Source organism: Canis aureus, chromosome 22 (assembly GCF_053574225.1).
Source record: "Canis aureus isolate CA01 chromosome 22, VMU_Caureus_v.1.0, whole genome shotgun sequence".
NCBI lineage: Eukaryota > Metazoa > Chordata > Mammalia > Carnivora > Canidae > Canis > Canis aureus.
In genome coordinates, this window is record NC_135632.1 from 46,961,939 (window position 1) to 46,981,899 (window position 19,961).

The window sequence follows — 19,961 nt, forward strand, 5'->3', positions numbered from 1 at the left end:
AGTGTAAGAAAATTAATCTTCACGAACCCTCGGTGTTCTCACAGGCAGACCATAAGTGAACACTGTCCTGCACATGCACACAGTGATGCTTTGCTGAGAATGCAAACCAAGAAATTTCCTCAAAAATGAATTTGTGTAGTATCTTCATGGCGATGCATCTAAATCAGAGGAGGGACAATGAGAAGGAAAGGAAGAGGCAAGTAAGGAGGTGTTTAGAAAAACTGTCGCTAAAAAATCTGAGCACCAGACGACTAGAAAGGCTGTTGCCTAAATTGTGCTATTTCTTTTCCTCATCTCTTGGGACAGAAATGCGGCATTCAGACACTTCCTTAGTATTGGGGTGTTTTGTCCCCCTGGCCCCCAGAGCTGTGTGCGTCCTCATTCTCTACATTCTCTGCCCTGAGGGACCCGTGGCGTTGGCGTAGCTGAGGCTTGTGCAGCAGGCAGCAGAGTTCACAGATGCAGGAGCCCTTGCTGACTGCAGTGCAGGTGCATGCAGGCAGGATGTCTAGCAGGCCCTGTCTACGTGGCCAGCGTTAGCACTTCCCTCCAGGACCTGCTTCAGCAGGAAGTGCTCTCAACCTCCTGCGGAATCTACAAAAAGTGACTTTGATTTTTAAAAACTAAGCCCTGAAAAGAAGCAATGAGAGTATATATGAGGAGAATGGAGGTTAATGTTAGCTGCTGGAATGCAAGGAATGATACAGAGCATAACCTAACGTTTGCCAAAGCACTGTGTGTCATCTTGCCTCTATTCTCACACTCCTGTTTCTGAGATACAGTATTTTCCTCGTAATGAACACTCTTCTCCATTTCACTCAAAGGAAGACAAAGTTTACCAAGTTATTCAGAACTTGGAATAATATAGTTGGCTTCTTGACAATGAGATAATATTAAAAGGTCTATGAATTAGCCATTAGAATAAAGCAGCAACAATCCATTTCTAATGAAATACAGGACATTTGCATTTTAAAACTATGCTTCATGACTTAAAATGGTGTGTGTGTGTGTGTGTGTGTGTGGGTGTGTTTAAAAGGTAAAATATATCCACCATGTTCATATTTCTTTTTTTTAAATATTTTATTTATTTATTTATTTATTTATTTATTTATTTATTTATTTATTTATTCATGAGAGACATGGAGAGAGAGAGAGAGAGAGAGAGGCAGAGACACAGGCAGAGGGAGAAGCAGGCTCCATGCAGGGAGCCTGACGTTGGACTCGATCCGGGGTCTCCAGGATCAGGCCCTGGGCTGAAGGCTGTGCTGAACCGCTGAGCCACCTGGGCTGCCCCCCATGTTCATATTTCAACAGTGCTAAGATCTTATTGGAAACTTGGTTGTAGGCCATACCTGGCATCTGAAGAAGAACATTATGGCGATTTGTAATTTTGCATGAATGTATAGCTTGTTCTCCAAAACTACTCTTTGAAGAAACCTCCCCCCCCTTTTTTTAAAAAACAAATGTACATTTGCAAAATCTATAGAGTTTTATTGTGAGGAAAAAAAAGAGGTTGAAAAAAAAAAAAAGAGGTTGAGGGTCAAAATTTTAAAGGAACAAAATAAAAATATCTCAAAATACCACCACCCAAACAGCTATCACTTTGGTGCTTAGCCAATCTCTGTGCATATATATCCACAAATATAAAGCAATGTTTTACATAAATGGATTGCATAAATGCATGCTACTTTATAATCTGCTCCAGCTCCCTGCTTCTACTTTAGAATAAGTCATGGGAGTTCTTTCTGTGACATTGACTATTTCCATATATTAATGAGCACATAGTAGCATATTAAATACAAGATATGTGTGTATTATGCATAAGTGAAAGCTATTGGTGAACATGGCTTCCACATTGGAGGGTTATCCCCTCTGGGCAAATCTTCAACATTTGAGTTGATCATCAAGAGTACCTATACTTTACATTTTGGCATAACACTAGATTTAAAGATGATTTATAGCTTCAAAATATATTTTGTTTTAATAACTGATCTTTATTAAAGATATTTCCTTCCTGGTATAAATTTAAAAATAAACATAACATTAAAAACATATTAAGTGTTTTTCTATGCATATTTTTAATTAAATTGTATTAAATTAAGGAAAAAATATTTGTTATGGAAAGAGAATTAAATTAAAAAAACATGTAAGTTTACTAATTATCTTTTGGATTCATACTTTTCTCTTATCACAGATACCACTATTTTTTCTTCATAAGAAAGGTAAGTATTTGAGGAAGCTGTGTGAACCTTTACTGGCCAAGAAGCTATAATTTGGTGGACTGCAGATAGCTGTCTTTTTTCATTCCAGAAATAAAGCAAATCCCTAGCAACCATGGGAAAACCTCCAAACTATTGTTTTGGTCCTCTTTCTTTGCTTATCATTTTAATCATTTGGACTACACAGAGCCAAAGATCACTAATTTGACTTACAGTATCATATATTTATCCTTTAAATCTTAGGATAGGAGTGCAGACACAGATACACAGGAATACATTTAAAAACTAGAAGCCTCAGTAGAGAGAAAAAAAAATCAGATAGGACTCATCAGCCTAAAAATTCAAAGTCACTTTCATGTTACTACATGTCATTAAAATCCATGGTTCACAATATCCAGTTCTTCCCTTCCTAGACATACAAGACACATCACTCCCTCTTGCACTCAGGAAGGGCCATGTGATGTGTTCTCATCATGGCATGTGGACAGAACTGATATATACCACTTCTGGGCTGAGGCAATGAAAAGCCTCTGAAATTATTCAGATTCTCTTTGACTCCCATGGAAAGAAAAATACAAATGAAGGATCTCTCATACAGATGAGATCAAATGTCCAGACATTCTAGCTACATGATGATGTAGATTCCATCGGCCTGGATCACTGAGTGACTGCGTGGAGCAGACTTCAACACTGACCCATATCAGACATACAAATCAAGCAAGGAAAAAAATATATATTGTATTTTGAGCTACTGAGTTTTGGGGATTGTTTGTTACCACAGCACAATCTCGATTGCCTGATTTATAAACTCTGTGTTAGTTTAACAGCATGTGAGAGAGTAACATTTACTGTAGTAAACTGAGGCCGGGACTGGGATTTAGGAGATCAGAATTTTGGTCTTACATTAGCCACTAAATTACCATGAGACTTGAATAAGTCATTTCTACCTTAAAGCCTCAGTTACTTTTCTTTCCTGATTTTGTAAAATTAGGCAGTAGCATTAAGTGTTCATCTAACAAATGTCACAATTCTAATTACTGTGTTATATTAGGGCTTGACATCTTCCAGGCGAGACCCTCTTCTTTTTTTTTTTTTTTTCAGTTTTACTGAGGTATAATTGACAAATAAAATTGTAAGATATTTGAAGTGTAAATCATAGTAATTTGATATATGTACATTGAAAAAGGATTCCCACCACCCATCTAGTCAATTAATACATCCATTACCTTGCATATTCATCATTTTTCTTTTCTGAGAATTCTTTTTTATAAAAAAATTTATTTATTTAATTTAGAGAGAGAAAGGGAGTGACGGGGGGAGGGGCAGAGTGAGAGGGTGAGAGAGAATCTTGAGCAGACTACTCGCTGAACAGGGAGCCTGAGCCTATTGACCCCGAGATTATGACCTGAGCCAAAATCAAGAGTTGGATGCTAAATGACTGAGCCACCCAGTCACCTTGAGAATTCTTATTTTTAATAATTATTCTGGCTATATTTTTTTTACCTTTACTCTTTGTTTTTTATTTGAATCCTAGAAATAGCCTAAAACATTTTATAAAACATTTTCCTGGTAGTTTTATTGCTTTGAACTTATAAAGTGGTTGGAGAAGAACTAGCATCTTAGTTTTGACTTCCTAAGTATGAATGTAATCCGTGTCTTTTATTTACAGTCATTTTTTTAGTGTCCCTTGGTATTTATCTATATTATTTTGTTATAGCCTCATTAATTTCTAAAGCTGTTTAATTGTACCATCTCTTAACTATTTGTTGTTAATATTGCCAGAATTTTTGTATTACTTCTTCCAAATAAACAACTTTTTAAAAAAATCTGCAAATTCTATTTCATTAAGTCCTACATTTGTATTTTTCTTTCCATTATTTGAAGGTTTTTCAATTATTATTTTATAGCCTCTTAAACAGTAAGCTTAGTTCATTCAATTTTAATATTTCTTATTTCCTATTATACACACTTAATATACATTTTTTATCACAGTACGTTTTAGCTGCATATGAAAAGATTTACCATTAGTACCTTCTTGTCATTTGACTGTATATTACAATTCCCATTATAAGTCATCCTGCAGACTATATAAATGATTTTTTTCTTTTTAATTTTAGTATATAAAGGTACAATTTTATAGGGCGGCTCACTTTTTATTATTGGGCTTTAATTTTATTTCATTTTCATCAATGATTTTGAATTTGTTAAACCCTTAGTTAAGGTCTGAGATATGAACAATTTTTGTTAATAGTCTATGTGTTCTTGAGAACAATGCATGTTCTCTAATACAAGGTTCTATGTACATCTATTAGTTTGGATTTGTAAAATTAAACTGATTTGTATTTTTTTTAAAGATTTATTTATTTATTTGTGATAGACAGAGAGAGAGAGAGAGAGGCAGGGACACCGAAGGAGGGAGAAGCAGGCTCCATGCCGGGAGCCTGACGTGGGACTCGATCTCAAGACTCCAGGATCATGCCCTGGGCCAAAGGCAGGTGCTAAACCACTGAGCCACCCAGGGATCCCTTTGAAAAAATCTATTGTCCTTTCAATTCTGATAGTTTGATCTATCTGTTTCTGAGAGAATTGTGCTAACATATTTTATTTTTCTTATGGATTTGTTAATTTTTTTAGGTCATTTCAATTTTGCCTTATGCATTTTTATTGTGTTTGATTAAATGGATACAAATTTACAAATAATATGTTTTCTTGATAGATTGTTTTCAATATCAACTATGCTATTTATATCTTTTAATGATTTTACACTAGATTCTATTTTGTCTGCCATTAATATAGACATTAGAAGTCTTAGAATGTGCTAATATGTATTTGATTCGTTTCAAATTTTATGTATAATACATGTATATATATTCTCTATATTGTAGTTATGTGCCATTTAAAAACATAAAACTGATGTCCTCTACAAAATATAATCTCAGAGTTTGTTTTAGTTTGTTTGCATTAATCTTTCTAGGGACTTATCTCTCTGCACAGATTTCTGTATGATTTCCTCACATCTAACTTTGCCATTTTTCTTTACAGTGTGTTTAGTGTTCTTCTTTAAACATCTATTGATTTTTAAATTATTATTTCAACAACTGTATATATTTTATTTTATTCTAAAATTTCTATCTTGTTCATTTTTCCAATACTCTATTACATGTGCCTAAATTAGGTTGATCTATAGTTTTTTCTTCTTAGGCTTTCCTTATCTATTGCAAGTATCAGAGGAATAATTAGAATCACATAGTTAATGTACTAACTGACTTTCCATGATTTTCTGTCTTCCAGAAGACAGAAGTATGAATAAAAATAATTATCTGTATTAAAGTCTGATTTTGATGGCTTGGTAAAAAGTAGAATTTAAGGATACATTTCAATTTCAAGTGTGATTTCTGACATATTCTGGATTTGTAGTTTTTCTTGTATTAAAAATTTAACTTTATATTCTCCAAAAAAATTTCATTTTTTCCCCATATTCTCAGATTCTTGGTATACAGTTGTACATTTTATTCTTACACACATTAAAAAAAATTACCTCCTGTTATAGCGATGTACTTTTTATTTCTTTTCTCATACATCCTGATCAAAACAAGGGGTGCATGAATGGATGAATGGATAAGCTGGTATCAAACTAGGATCACCAACTGTGGTTCTGTGAACTGTCATCTCTGCAATTGCCACAGACTTCTGTTACTTCTAAAAAGCTACCATGTTTGGGAAAGAAACCCCTTCGAAGCCTCTTTTTGCAGTAAAGGTTTTGGATGACATTCTCAACTGAACCCCCCTCTTCCATCTACATTTCCTTTTCCAAGATTACTAATGCACTATTGACACTCCTTTGTAATTTCCCTATGCAATTTTGTCCATTTTTATGGATTTAGGCCAGAAAGAAGTGGCTTCAGCATATAGCTAGCATGCCATGGTAAAATTAACTGCATATCTTTTCTTTTTTCTTAGGTTTTTATTAGAAAGGAGAGAAGCTCATAAATCACTCTTTCCCAAAAAGATGTGTAATACTATATTTACATTATAAAACACGTCATTTTTTTTTTTGTTTACCTTTGGAAAGCAATATTTGCTAGGTTGGTCTATGCCAAACAGGTCAAAAACAAATATTTATACAAATATATCATATATTGGCACATATGCACACATATATAACAGCATATATAATATTATAGCACATATGGTATATAGTATATATATAAAAACTTTCAGCATGTTTTCTGATAGCTGTATAGGCTTGTATCTAACTTCAAAATTTTTCTTTTTAGTTGTGCTAATCTGCTTCTAAAATTGCATCAGAATGTGTGTGTATATATTCACATATCACATAATATTATATATTATATATGCTGTGTATTATATATGTATATATATTTACATAATATATACATAATATTTACATAATATATTTACATAGTGTATACATATATAATATTATATGTGTATATATTATGTAATATATAAATATATATTATGTAAATAAATATACATTTGTAATATATTACATATTTACATAATATATATGCACATACATTTATTCACACAATGAAAGTTTTAAATATATAACAGTTTGACATGTAATATATATTATATAAATATGATATGTTATAAGTTACATATTATGTATAATTAGCACACACATATAGATACACAAAAATATGCATTAACTTTTTTGGCAAGTTTCTTTGATGTCTAATATATATAAGCTAATTTTATCTAAGTCTTAAGTCCGTGTTCAAACTTCTTTCTTTTTTTTTTAAGATTTTATTTATTTATTCATGAGAGACACACAGAGAGAAAAAGAGGCAGAGACACAGGCAGGGGGAGAAGCAGGCTCCATACAGGGAGCCTGACATGGGACTCTATCCCGGGTCCCCAGAACCAGGCTGGTCCCCTTAGCTGAAGGCAGTGCTAAACTGCTGAGCCACCCAGGCTGCCCCAAACTTATTTCTTACATAGCCTTAAACCCACCCAGAAACAAAATATATTCTCTTTGGCCTAATTAAGAGCAATTTTTATCCAGTAATTTAAAAAAATTCAGATAGTATAATTTTATTTTTTATTTTATTTTATTAAAATATTTATAAATACTTTTCATATTTTATGTTTTATATATTATAAACATATGAAATATATTTTATTTTTATATTTTATAAATATAATATTTGTTAAAATATTTTATTATTTTATATTTTATTCTTTCACACTTTTTATTTCTTTGCTAAGATTTCCTATCTATTCATTCATTACAAATATATTTTCACTTAGCTCATTTAGCTTGGTTAGGATCGCTGTTTTAATGTTATTTACTAATTCCAAAATCAGGACTATTTGGAAGTCAGCCTTCACTGATTTTTTTTTTTTTTCTCTTGGTAATGAGTAACAATGTTCTGCAGGGCTGAAGTTTGTATATCAAACAGTTTTGGGTTGTATCATGTATCATGTGAATGTTACATTGTAGAGATACTGTGTGGTTTTAGAGTTCTATAAGGAGTGTAGATATTTTTGCTTTAGCAGGTATTAACTTGATTGGGCTCCAACTGCACACTTGACAGTTAAGTCAAGCAGCTGAAGTCTCAGATTTTTATTTTTAAATTGGACTCCTTGCAAGCTACTTCTTGCAAGTGTGGCTCAGGTATCAACTAGAGATTTTAGAAGAGTTTATAGACAGAATTTGAGGCTCCTTCTTTCTGAGTCTGTCCTTTCCAGAAATCTCCCCTTAATATTCGAGTGGTCCTTCAGATTTTTTGTGCCAATGGGTCTGTTCAAATCATAGTCTTTGCCAAAATACAGTGCTAACTTTTGATTGCCCTCAATCTACAAGCCATATAAAATGTTTAATTCAACCATACTAGTCCTTTAATTTAAGAATAAGTTCCCTTCCAAAATTTGCTTTCTTTTATTCCCCAGAGTTTATTATTGTCATTTCAGGGAGATTTGGTCTGTTAGAAGTTTATTCAGCCATACAGGAAGCAGACCTGAATATTCCCCTGAGTTCTATAAGCTTTTTTTTTTTTTTTTAATACAGTCATCTGGAAGACAGCAAGAGGAATTAGAATTTATAAAGGTCATTCTAATAAAATAAACTTTAAATAAAAAAATGTAGTAGGAAGGCTAATTAAGTGGTGAGACTCTTCATGGCATAGGAAAGAAAGAGGCAAATTAGAAGACAAAGGAAATACTATTCATGAAACTCTGCTTCTGAACACAAGGAAAAGATATCATACCCAGGTTCTCTTGCTTATGTTCTATTGTCAAAAGCTATGTCTCATTACCATGTCTTGATGTAAGGAAGCCTACACATTTCCAGGCTCCCTTGTCATCCTCTATAGTTGAGGAAGACTGGGTAAAGGAAGCTGAAATAGGTGTCAAGTAGATTGAAGTACATTACCTGCCACTGTCTCTACTTTGGTTTCTAAATTTTTTACACACTTCAACTTCCTTATGAAGTTTGAAGACTGGATCTTCCTCTCTGAAACACAGGCATACTTGTTTCAACCAATCTAGTTTGGATAGATTTTATGGAATAGAGTTCTTCAAGAATAGAAGAAAAGCATTTTATTTCATCAGCTCTCAGGCTTTGACGACAGCAGACACTTAAATCCTCTCACTATAAACAGGGGAATTATTTCACAGGACTTTTGGGTGTGTTTTTTACATCTTCCTGCTGGATATATTCACCACACTAGAGTAGATAAAATCCAAGCTGGTCTCTCAGATGAAGGTAAAATGTTTAAGGTTTCCTTCACTCTTCTTGTGCTTATTAACCTTAGTGCAATATAGCAGAATATTGCAAAAAGTTGTGAAGTGTGTATCAATTAGTTACAAATAATATTTAAATATCAACTATATTTAAATATCAAGTGTTGCCAGGTACTGTAAAAATACATTAAATTCAGTGTTATTTCTCTAACAATGTCATTCGGACTTCTCACATGCTTATATGCTTACTTGAAGAGAAGGTAAAGAAGGAAATCTAAATACTTTAAATTTTTACTTGGGAATGTTTCACCCCTATAAAAAATGTTTGGCATGTCACAGGAAAGAAAAAAATGTTTCAGAACAACTGGTCTTGCTTCTTAGAGAACACAAGGAGTTCCTATCATAAATGGAGGAGTTGTTAAATAAAATGAAGCTCAAAACAAGAGGTTCTGAGTAGATGGGAGATATCAGCACCAATGTCAATGAGGACAAAAATAGATGAACATTAGTGATAACCAAGAATGCTGTATTAGTAAATATGATGTCCCATGTGGCACTTCAGTATGCCTGAAAAAAAGGTCATGACAGGAAAAAAGCAGTGAAAGTGTGTAACTTGTCCAGAATCTACAAGTCTATTAGGAGAGGGGAAATAGTGTGATGAGTCAGAAAGATATACACACCTGCCACGTGGCTTTTGAACCAGGGTAGAGAACATTTAGGTGAAAATAAAGAGAGAGAAGGCAGTACAGTGGGATCATTGAGCGGAGGACCACTGGGCCAGATGGAGGCTGGGTTCCTTGCATTGGTCATAAAACTGGCACAAGGGGAAAATACAGCCACCGTGAGGGACCTCGAACACCTTTTCAATTGCTCGAAAGTCTGATTTGCCTAAAAGGTGTGAACCTGATAAATTCTTGATGTGCCTCTCTTGCAACTTCACCCCCGTAAGTAGCAGAAAAAGCCTATTCCAGGCCCAGATCTACACACTAGAGAACAAGAAGGAGACCCAAAGGATGTTACAGCCACCTTGGAATATGGTGTCTAGGGCAGTGTCAGAAGCATTGTCTGGACTTCAAAGAAACAGACCTGTAAAAATTCAGGAATATCGTGGGTACTATCTCCATGTCCCAAGTCTCTAAAAAGAAATATTATTAAAGAAGTTTGGATTAACTTACAGGAAAAAAAAAAAAAACCTCTAAATTATTCTACTGCCAAATAAAATTTGGTAGAGATTAATGTGGCCACACTGGCAGCTCTCTAGTAGGGTCAGATCTAAAAGGCCATGACTTAGAAATGAAACAGAACGTTACCTGAAGCTTGTGGACAATGGCAGTGAGCACAGAGGTTTTATAAGCAACATATTAAAATCACATGGCTGCTGCTGTGTATGATGTGCTGGTGTGGAGCTTCTGTGGTGGTGTGGCCTGGTCCCATCATTCTGAGGAGCTGGTCATGAGGTGGCACTAGAATTAATATTCATCAGTGATTATTCTTGCTCTCAGTGTCATTGCCTTGCAGGTTGCTCAGTGTTCACTTCAGGTGCCCAGTCTTTGGAAATTGATTGTTCTGGAAGTTTGCTCCCTCAGATATATGTGAAATGTATTGAAATAATTTCTACTTACCAGGAACAGGCTGGTCTCTTTAAACCGAGGACTCTGAAACTGTGGCTTTTCTTCCAGGCTATGTTCACCAGGATCTTGTGCCACCCTTTTTCAGTTAGGAAACTGAGAAAGTTGCATTAGAAAAATAGATGCCTTCAAATTTTCTATGTAGTATCTCTTCACATATCCCTCCTTGTTGACCTTAGCAGCTCCATGATGCTTTCTGTATGATGATTGTCTAATGCTTCCCAGGACATTAGTGCAAAGACGTAGCTGCTGTTCCACTGAATCAGGCCCAGTATGGCACTGGCAAAATTAAATTATTTTTTATGGAGTTCTTTTTCTTTCTCTCCTTAGTATTTATAAGTTCTCCTTTATTTTTTTTTACATGGAGGTCAGGCACAATTATCTGTCAGTAAGAAAACAATGAAGTCTGATTTTTATCAAAGAACAAACAGTTGACTTGTAGAGTCAATGTTTTCATTTCTAAAAATAAAAAAAAGATATATACAAAAGAACTTTGAAATAAGCATAAAATTTTAAAGCAAGATACTCAAACAGTTCTAAATCCATGGACTACACATTATCTAGAATGTTATCTAGAATATTTTCAGTATTATTGAAACCTGCCCATGACCTCCTCCAAAGTCCTATCCCATTCCTTCACTGCTAAATATCATTACTATCTTGGTTTTTGTTTTATCACGTGCCTTTTTAAATGGCTTGACACCATATATGTATGTATTTCAAATCAATATATTGTTAATATTTCCTGTTTTATTTGTATGAAGAAAATTTAAAAATACACATATTCTATCTGTAGTTTCTTGAACATGGTCTTTTAAAGTCAATACTATATTTCTAAGTTTGGCTATGCTTTCTATATAGCAGTAGTTCATTTCTTCACATTACTATGTAATATTCCATTGCATGATTAACCATTTTTTCATGACAAACATTTGCATCGCTTCTGGTTTTCAACAACTTCAGGTAATGATGCTTTGAACATGCGGGTACATAGTTCAGTGTACTAGCTGTGAAAGAGTTTCTTAAAGACATACATCTCAGAGTTTACTGGTCAAATCACCTAATTTGTTCATGTCTAACTTTTGAAGACTTAAATCTATGGTCTAGTCCAAAACAGAAATATATTTTAGTTAATACTACATGTATCTCCATGATTATGAATAAATATACTATTTTTTAAAGATTTTATTCATCCGTTCATGAGAGACACAGAGAGAGAGAGGCAGAGACATAGGTGGAGGGAGAAGCAGGGAGCCTGATGTAGGACTCGATCCCGGAACTCCAGGATCACTCCCTGAGCTGAAGGCAGATTCTCAACTGCTGAGCTACCCAGGTGTCCCTTAAATATGTTATTTTAAATACTTAACACCATTAATGTCTCTATACAGACTCCTGGATTAAAACAAACAAACACAAAAATTCTAATTTTGTTCAGGGTGGCCAGGCTTCAGATGATAAAATAAACTAATTGAACGAAGTCAATCATAGCAATCTTTTTTCCTTCTGTCAGGCATTTTTGAAATATATCTCAGCCAAGAGAGTGGTGGTCATAATCCCCTTTATAAACAATAAGACATAAAGAGAAGCTTGTTGGGGGATACCTCTGAAAAATCTTTTCCTTCTTGATAAACATAGAGAAGGAATAGTGAAGAGAGAAAAATTACCAAGCACAGGAAAAGTCTCATTAATTTCAAAGAAACAAACAAACAAACAAAAAAAAAAGAATCCAAGAATCAGAGGTAACGCAATATATTGCACGATTCTTCAATTACATATTAATTTTGTATCTTGTTCTGATATTTCTGGGTCTTAGATGTACAACTTCAGTGAAATGTGTAATTCAGTCCAGTAATAATGAAATGATGTCAAAATAATTAAAATTCCTTATCTGTATATCTTTAGTAACAAAATATGTAATCCATAGCAACACTCCTTAAAATCTCTCCTCAAACCCACTTCTCCTTCCTGAACAGCTACTTGTTACTTGGTCCCTCTCAGATCTTCCCCCAAATTTCTTTCCTCCTCCATTCCATTTCTATTTTTGTCTTTATTACCTTATTTTCCATATTTTTCTATTTCTATATCCCTAAGTATGAAGGCATTGGTATGGTTTGGTCAGCCCTGTCTTAGAATATAAGGGAAGGAAATCTTTTTATATTTATTGAGACATGTTTTATGACCCAGAATATTGTCTGTCTCAGTCAATCTTCCATGTGCACTTGGAAAGAACGTGTATTTTGCCATTGTTGGCTACAGTGTTTTATAAATGACAGTAAAGTGCATTGATACTGTTCAAGTTTTCCATATCCTTACTCATTTTTCTGCCCACTTGTTCTATCAATTACTAAGAGTGGATAATTGAAATTTTGCTAAGATTATGGATTTATTACTTATAGTTTCATCAGTTTTTAATTCATATATTATAAAGCTGTATTTAGGCACATATATGTTTGGAATTTTTATGTTTGCTTGATGAATTGATCTCTTCATTATTATGAAATAACATTATTTTTCTCTTGTCCTCTTTTTTTCTTAAGTTTGAATCTTTTTGACATGAGCTTAATGTAGCCATTCCAGATTTCTAAATCTAGCGGTAGCATGACATACATTTTATCCTTTCATCTTTAACCTATTTGTGTCTTTATATTTAAAATACATGTGTTTCTTATAATGCACATAATTACTTCTTGCTTTTTCAATCAATCTTAAAATTTCTAAATATTGAATGGAGTATTAAGACCATTTGCATTCAGTGTGGCTCTTGACATGGTTGTGTTTAAGTCTGTCATCTTCCTAATTTTTTCTGTTTATCTTGTGTCTTTTTTCCTTCTCTTCTTTACATTTCCTGCCTATTAATTTCTGTATTAATTGACAGTTTTCTGATACAGTTTTCTTTTACAGACTTATTGCCTAAAACCCTTTTTAAAAAAATGTAAGTGCTTGATTTAGTGTGTATAGTACACATCTCTAAGTTATCATAGTCTGTCTACAAGTGAAATCATGTCCCTTTATGGATAGACTAACAAATTTATAATATTATACTTCCTTTCCCCCATTTCCACTTTTAATTTTACACTTTTACCAAGTGTTTAAATATGTAGGTAACTAGTAAGCTAGCTAGATAGGTAAAAGTATACATAGATGCTCTTTGTGGCATAATTTAAGAGTGAAAAGCAAGATGATCTCATTTCTAACACTTTAGCAGTATGTATACTATGTAAAGAGCTGTTAATCATAATGATATACAACAATATAAATTGACATGTAAAGATGAACACACAGACACAAAATGTGAACAGTAAAAGTATATTAAACATTAATGTGCATATATGATTCTTTTTTGCAGTTTTATAAAAATTAGAGACACAACATACAATTAGAGCCATATGAATTTCATATGTGAAATAAGTGCATAAATTCATAGATAAATTTTAAAAGAATAAAATGTGATGCAAAATTTTAATTAAAGAGAAAATGAATGCCTTATGGAGGAATTATAAAGATGGCTAAAAGAAGGCATAAAGAATAAAGCATCTTTTTTCTTCTCTTAATAGCAAACTAAGTGTAGACCAACTCTCTCACTAAATACAACTACCATCCCCATTACTATTTACCATTATTCTGGAGTTTCATCCATTGCAATAAAATGAACAAATTGGATATGGTAAGCTAAAATGCCTCCCCTACGAAGGGAAAAAAAATCCATGTCCTATAAATTGTGTCAATAAATTGTGTAAACCTGTAAATGCTACCTTATTTGGAAAATCAGGTTTGCAGATGTAATTATGAAACTTAAAATGAAAAAAAAAATGAAAAAAAAAAAAAAAGAAACTTAAAATGAAAAGATCATTCTAGATTATACGAGTGAGTTCTAAATCTAATGCCAGTGTCCTTATAAAAGAACGGTACGAGGAGATTACACAGACAGAAGAAGAGAAGGCAGTGTGAAGAAAGAGGCACAGATTTATGAAAGATGGAGCAACCAAGCCGCCACCAGAAACAGTAAGAAGTAAGAACGGATTCTCCTCCCAGTGCCTGTTGAGGGAGGAGTAAGGTCAGGCTGACACTTGATTTCAGCCCATTGATACTGATTCTAGACCTCTGGCCTCCAGAATCTTGAGAGAATAAATTTCAGCTTTTTATGTCACCACGTTTGTGATGATTTGTTACAGTAGCCATAGGAGACTAATGCTCTAGAAAATAGGTATAAGCATTGGAAACAAGAAGACCAAAATGAAAATTATTTGCAAATGACTTTTATATAGATATCCTCCCAATGCAATTAATAAAACAGTTACTAAGATAATTCATTTACAAATAAAAAAGACAAAATTAAATAGCTTCTCCACGTAAAAGTGATTACTCATTAAATGAATATCATAAAAAAGAAGCACAAAGATGTAACGACAATAGCACTAAAAATAAATCAACTACAACAACTAAAATAATACCTTAAGATAAAACTTAATATATACTGAAGATTTATGAGATTAGTATTATAAAATTAAAAATGTAGGAAAACAAAACAGATTTTGAATGACAGTATTCCCTATATCAGTCTATATGTATGTGAAATTCTACTTAATATCTCAGCTGGATCCCTTTGATTGAAAAGCGGAAGAGTCTAAATTTTTATCTAGAAGAAAAATGTTTCCAATTTACCACAGCAATTTAATAAATGGAATATGTTAGTAAAATAAATTTTCATATGACTATAAAATAAGATATCTTTCCAATTTTGAATCTTTATATCATCATTGCAGTGCAGCAAAACAAAACAAAACAAACAAAACAATGGGAGAAACTAAGAAGTCTGGAGATAGGTGTATATTTGAATCATCTCCTATTCACGTCATTGGTGATGGAGAGATTTCTTTTTTTTTTTTTTTTTAAGATTTTACTTATTTATTCATGATAGACATAGAGAGGGGCGGGGGCAGAGACATAGGCAGAGGGAGAAGCAGGCTCCATGCTGGGAGCCCGACGTGGGACTCGATCCGGGACTCCAGGATCGCGCCCTGAGCCAAAGGCAGGCGCCAAACCGCTGCGCCACCCAGGGATCCCCGATGGAGGGATTTCTACCCTGGGGTTGTGAGGTGGTTGAACACAGGACGCTTAGCAGTGGACATTTATTATGCTCAAAAATTTCTTCAGGAGAGAAAAAACATGTGGATCCACATGGGGGCTGCATGCAGGAAAAGAGTAAAGCACCAAAGGCTGTAGGAGGTAGACTGTGTGGTATTCAGTGGGTGGGGTTCTCCCTAAAGGTTATGCAGGAGGACAAGATCGGCGTGTTTGAATAATCCCATGGCTGTTGCATGATACACACTACTCAGGTATAAGCAGGGACTCTGCTTGGCACCCTTGATAAAGAGGGTTGTTTGACCTGGGGACTCTATTCCAGGGAGCACAGTGGGGAAGGGATCTTATGGTTTGTCCACTTGAGGCCCTCCTGGTTTTACTAGATGTCAAGAAAGCATGTCATATTAGACCTTTCACCATAGAGTCACAAGAATTTAGTGTAAAGGTTGACAAAATTTTTCTTTAAAGGTCCAGAGAGTAAAGATTTTAGGCTTTTTGGGAATGTGGTCTGGGTCACAGCTGCTCAATTCTGTTATAGCATAAAAGCAGCCATAGACAATGTATAAACAAATGAGCATGACTGCTTTTAATAAAACTTTATTTATAAAAAAAAAAAAACAGGCAGCAGCTGGATTTGGCTTTCAGGACACAGTTTACGATCCTGATTCGGTGGATGACAGAAGTGTTATTGGAAATTATTGGGGAAATTGATTATGTAATAAATTCTGTCTGGACAGTTTTGTAAAATAAAATCTTAAATATATACTAAATGTTATACTAAAATGTATTCTGCAGTGTCTAGGTGGCTCAGGGGCTGAATGGCAGCCTTCGGCCCAGGCTCTGATCTCGGGGTCCTGGGATCAAGTCCCATATCAGGTTTCTTGCAGGGAGCCTGCCTCTCCCTCTGCCTGTGTCTCTGCCTCTCTGTGTGTCTCTCACGAATAAACAAATAAAATATTTCAAAATAAAAAAAATTTAAAAATTTTTAAATTTTTTATTTAAATTAACTATTTAATTTAAATAGTCTGATTAACTATTTAAATGTAAAGTACAAAGTGTGTGTGTATGTGTGTGTGTGTGTATATATATATATATATATATACACGAGATTTTAGTAAAGATTTTAGGCTTTTCGGGAATGTGGTCTGGGTCACAGCTGACCCATATGTAGTATATATTACATAGAGTATATATATATATGTAATATACCCACTCATAAGTGGGTATGTAATCTTAGAATGTGGAAAGCTATTTGAGTATAGAACTGCTATTATTCGGGTCATGCCAGGCTGTGCTTTGGTGGGAGGAAAACTCTCTAAAATCCTTCTGGCTTTCTCTAACAAATATTTATTTATTTATTTATTTATTTATTTATTTATTTATTTATTTATTTATGCGTGCTTTTGCATAATGTCTAATGTGGGTTGGAGGGGGCTTTTTTTTCACTTGGTCAAAAGTGGAGGCTCTAGAGTCTTGTGTTACTCTCTGGACACAGTCGCTGTAATTTGGGCCAGCCCAAGGATGCCACACCAGTTCTGAAATGGCATAGATATGGCATACAGTTCTGGTCACAGTCCTTGTCTAGAACTATACACGTGGCCTAAAGGGGGCCTACAAAGGGGACAGGGAAATTGTTGGAACATAGATACCTGAGAAAGAAGTGTATATCCACAGTTGAATTTATTCATGTTTACATCTGGGTATGAAGGGTGTCTACTCTGAGTCTTGTAGTTTCAAGAGCGCGGGAATTCTTGAGAACACATACACACACACACGCACCGAAGAATATAATGGGCCCCAATGTCTTTGGAAATGAAGGACTTTGCACTTCAGAGCACGACCCATAACTCTTAACCTCCACTCTCATGACTAACACCATTTCAGGTTTCAGGTCTCAAGGGGAAAACGCTACTCCAGGATTTCTGCCCTCTGACCTAGAGATAGAAGGCAACTGTGTTCAACTACCATGAAACTATTCTGTATTGCTAAATATAAACATGGGTGCTGCTTCAGAATGCAGGGGGAATTTGAGCAGTGGAAGCACTTAGTAAGAAAAAAGATAAATTAACATGTCAAATCTTTCCTCTGGATGTGAATTTAATGTTGTGTGTATATGTACATACATACATATGATTTATACATATGTAATATGTTCCCAGTATTGCCAAGTGTCTGCTTTGTTGCTACTTAGGTTTTCAATTAACCCCTCCCAAGGTATTTACTTATGTATCATCACACTATTCGCCTATTTGCAACAATTGGAACTAGTGGCTCTGGAACATGTTGCAATATTAAGCAAATTCTGTTATTTTAAAATTTATATATACATTAGGATTGCCCAATAAAATATAGTACAGCCAGTTACATTTGAATTTTAAATTTAAAAAGTGGATAACTTTTTAAGAATGAGACATCTTATATAGTATTTGGGACATACTTGTACTATAAACAATTGGTGTTTATCTGAAATTCAGATTTAATGGAGTGTCTTATATATTATTTTTAAGATTTATTTATTCATGAGAGACAGAGAGAGAGAGAGAGAGAGGCAGAGACATAGGCAGAGGGAGAAGCAGGTTCCATGCAGGGAGTCTGACGTGAGACTTGATCCCAGGTCTCCAAGATCACACCTCAGGCCTAAGGTGGCGCTAAACCGCTGGGCCACCAGGGCTGCCCGTCTTATATTTTCATTTGATAAAATTGGCAATATGCCTGAAGGACAATATCGATTGTTCACACTAGCAACTAGATGATATTAAAGACTAGAATTGTGAATAGTGTTATGTCTAAAAACATACTGAGAGGGGGCGGGGGGGCTTAGTCATTTGGGTCTGCCTTCGGCTCAGGTAATGAACCTGACTCCTGGGATCGAGCCCTGTGTCGGGCTCCCTGCTCAGCTGGAAGCCTGCTTCTCTCTCTCCTTCTGCATTCCCCCACTTGTGCTCTCTGGCTATATCGTCCTGTCAAAAAAATAAATAAAAAATAAAAGCATACTGAATATGATTTACAAAAATTTCAAAATATAAATGCAAATTAATTTCATTAAATTTGTGTTCAAATTTGTGATATCATTTTTTACTTCTTAATAGAAAATAATACTTTAGAAGAAAACTAACATTCCTGAAAATATAGTTTTTTGATTGTTTACATTTGTTTCATATTCAAGTAGTCTACACTTTGAATAGATATCTACTTTATATTTTAATCTTTTATATCACTGCTGTCACTTGAACACAGATTAGAGGACAAACTTTGCATAACAACATAATTATTGATTTTACCTGAAGGGAAGGCAAGAAAAGTCAATTGTATAGAATACATATACATTGATTTTTATAGTATATATATTTTCATATTAGTCATTCATATACTGTTGAGCCATCAGTAGAACACCTAGACATGAACAGTGATTATTAAATTCAGCTGTCCTTGATATTTTTTACTTTCAGTCATATAAACTATAAAGACTGTAACTTTCCATACTAATGATCATCATATAGACCCTTTGTTATCTGCTTCCCACTAGTAAAAAACAAAAATTACTCATTTGTCCTGGGAGATAATCTCAAATATCCACAATCTCAAATATCCACTAACCAACACATTTATTTCTAAACCTAGGATCTCTCAATGATCTACTTATCATTAGTAGTAATTATTATATCAGATCCAGAAGGTGCTCCATACAATGTTCCAGAAATTCATAAGTTTAAAGGAATTACCTGCTGGCCCCTCCTCCATCCCACCCCAAAATGCAAGGTTGGACAAGGAGAGGATAGCCACAATAAACATATCCATTTGGAAAGTAGAAAAATGAGAGATACAGTCACAGGTTTGTAACATTTTGAAATCCTTCTGGGCAGACATTCTTCAAGACTTTCTACTCTCTGGGTACAGAGAATTCTTTATGTCTTGATTCTGCTCTTGGAGAGAAGCAACCTTATCTTTGCTCTTGAAGACTCTAGATGACGCCCTCTGGGAGGTTCTTCCTTTTTTATAATATTTGGGACATACTTGTACTTCTTTGACCCTTCTGGAACGTCATGCAGCTTTCTTGTTGTGCCTCCTGCCTGCAAAAATTTAAGAGTCAAAGGATCATTTTTAAGTCTCAAGTTCTTTGTGGTTTCTTTGGTAGTAACTATATTTCAAAACTTAGTAGGCTTCTTATATTTTGATTTCAGTAAATTCCACATGCTAACAACTGTACTTACAGTTCTCTTGCTCTTCTTCTTCTCCTCCTCTTTCTCCCTGTTTCCCTCCTCTTCCTTCTCCTCTTTGTCCTCTTCCTCTTCTTTCTTCTCTCTTTCTCTCTTCTGCTCCC